The following is a 2600-nucleotide window of genomic DNA, read 5'->3' on the forward strand; positions in this document are numbered from 1 at the left end:
ATTTGTCTTAATTATCTGCCCCCACCTTTTCTTTCCCTGTAACACATTCTATTAGCACAGATGTGCAAATAATTAGCATACTTTATTTTAAAGTTTCATGTTTCCTTAGACTTTCCATTGAATTATAATACAAACATATAACTAAACAGCTTTAATCTCTCTAATCTTCAAGGCACTTTCTTAAATTATGTGACTCTATATAGATCTAAGTTATACACAATGAAATATAAGGTTGAAACAGCATTTTAATATCTCATTTGTTCCTAATTCTGGGAATGCAATGAATCTACTCATGAATGCATTAACTAGTATTTACTTTATTCAGACATTGTTTGGGGGGTTGAGAAGCACACCTCACTATACACAAGATTTACTCCTGGCTCTTTTACTGAGGATTAATTTCTAGTAGTGCTTGGGGAACTATATGCCATGCCAGGGATTAAATTCCAATTGACTGTATGCAAGGCAGAGGCATTACTCCCACTATACTATGTTGTTTTCCCCTTATTTATAAGATGCATATCATTAAAACTAAAAGTCACATATGATCAGCATACTGACAGTTCAAAAATGACAATTAAGAGCATGTAATCCACATTAATAATTCACATTAATAAAATTAAAAGTAAGCCACCTTAATAAAATTAAACCATTCTTAATGTAATAATATCAAATTATGTTGAAAGGCACAACAATCCAAAGAGTTTTTAATCCAAGAAAACTATAACTTAGTAATCAGTACATTTAGTGACATTTTAACTTTTCTTGTTGAATTGTAGAGCATTTTTGTATTTATTTTATGTATTGTATTTATTTTGTATTTATTCTATTTGTTCTTTGTCTGTCGTCCCACCTGAACTTTCCAGGTGGGGGCGATTGATTAGGAAATGAAGGAGCTTGGAGGGGAGGCCAAAGGAGATGGTTGGGCAGAGGCAGTTGGACAGAGGCGGTTGGGCAGAGGCAGTTGGACAGAAGGGGTGGTGGTAAGATGGAGAGAGAGAGGACAGAGAGGAGACAGACAGAGAGGAGAGACAGGAGAGAGAGTAGAGAAGGACAAAAGAAAGAGACAGCACAGAGAGAGACACACACATAGAGAAATAGAGAGAAATACAGAGAAAGAGAGACCGAGAGAAGAGGAGAGATACAGAGAGGAGAGACAGGAGAGAGAAGAGGACAGAAGTAAGAGAGAGCACAGAGAGAGACAGAAAGACAGAGAAAGAGAGATCGAACCAGGGAGGTTTAGGCTCTTTTGGCCAAAACTTTTGTCCCCCAAAACCTCTTTATTTGGATCATTTATTGCAAACGATTATTGTCAAGGTCTACCCAAGAATGGGAGTTGGTCTCTCAATTTGGGAGATATTTGGGGACCTTGAATATATCAGCAGTGGACTCAATTTCATGCCATAGATCCCCTTACCTAATTATCTGTAAAAGCCCTAAATAAAGAGGAATTCTAAAAGCTGTGAAAGTCAGGAACATAGGAACCATCAAATATGCCAGACTGAATCTAGAATTCTTATAAGACGTATTCCAGGAAAACTGTCAGTTTTTGGTCTGCCTTGAAGAGTCATGGAAAATTTTGTTCTCAAGCCAAGTATTTATTTTACCCGACTTCATCCTTTAAGATGCCTAATGCATTGTTGAAGATATTCCACTGCAATAGCCTGGCCTTCCTAGGTTCTTTGGGTATGATAAGAGATATTTTAAGGGGAAGTTGACCAAAAGTTTAAACACTACAAGGGGGCATTTTGTTACTATGATGAGATCAAATTTGATATGCTGCAACATATTATATCCAAAGATTGTAGAAGGTAATATATTAGAGAAAGGCTATATGCATTAGCCAAAAAAAATGTGTCATTATATATACTTCTTTTTTTTTAAATATGGAACGCTTCACGAATTTGCGTGTCATCCTTGTGCAGGGGCCATGCTAATCTTCTCTGTATCGTTCCAATTTTAGTATATGTGCTGCCGAAGCAAGCACTATATCTCACTTCTTATTGATGTTGAATATAGTAGTACATAAGGAGAAAATAGTATTGTAAACTACGTATTAGATCATATATTGTTTGTTTGGCATAATAACTGTGCCCATTGACAAAGATTGGGAAACCTGTTGGCTCTGAGCTCTTATAAAAATCACTGTTCAATCATTAATAAATTCCTAAACAGGCATCAGTGACCACCTAAACGAGAATAAAGATTCTACAGAATGATTCAACTAAAACCAATAAATAATCAGAAATTCTCTCTCTTTTATTTTCAAAATATATTTGAATTACTTCAAAAAATGTTGCAAACAAAGATAGGGAAGCCCTGGTAATGTATATAGGGGAAAATTATTGTCTGAAACCTTAACCACCTCAAAGGCAGTAAGACATTTGAGACAGAAGGCCCATTTCAGGAGTCTGCCAAACCACTGAGATGTACAATTCCAGGCCTCTAGCACAAGTAACTCTTTAAGAGAAGCAGTGCCCAGAATGATCACACCAGAGAAGCCTCAAAAGTTTAATGATTTTCCCCTGGAAAGGCCATTAACGTCTACCTGTGTCAAGAACTATGGGACAAATGAGATTATGGAATATATGCATATTTAT

At 36.1% G+C, this 2600-nt stretch overlaps 1 non-coding gene across 1 annotated transcript; it reads right to left on the reverse strand.

Annotated features, from left to right (window-relative positions):
* Positions 1-1880: 1880 nt before the first annotated feature.
* LOC126000119 (U6 spliceosomal RNA) lies at positions 1881-1987 on the reverse strand. The gene has a single exon (XR_007492484.1). It is a non-coding gene; the product is annotated as a U6 spliceosomal RNA (small nuclear RNA).
* Positions 1988-2600: the final 613 nt, after the last annotated feature.

Source organism: Suncus etruscus, chromosome X (assembly GCF_024139225.1).
Source record: "Suncus etruscus isolate mSunEtr1 chromosome X, mSunEtr1.pri.cur, whole genome shotgun sequence".
In the NCBI taxonomy this organism is placed as follows: domain Eukaryota; kingdom Metazoa; phylum Chordata; class Mammalia; order Eulipotyphla; family Soricidae; genus Suncus; species Suncus etruscus.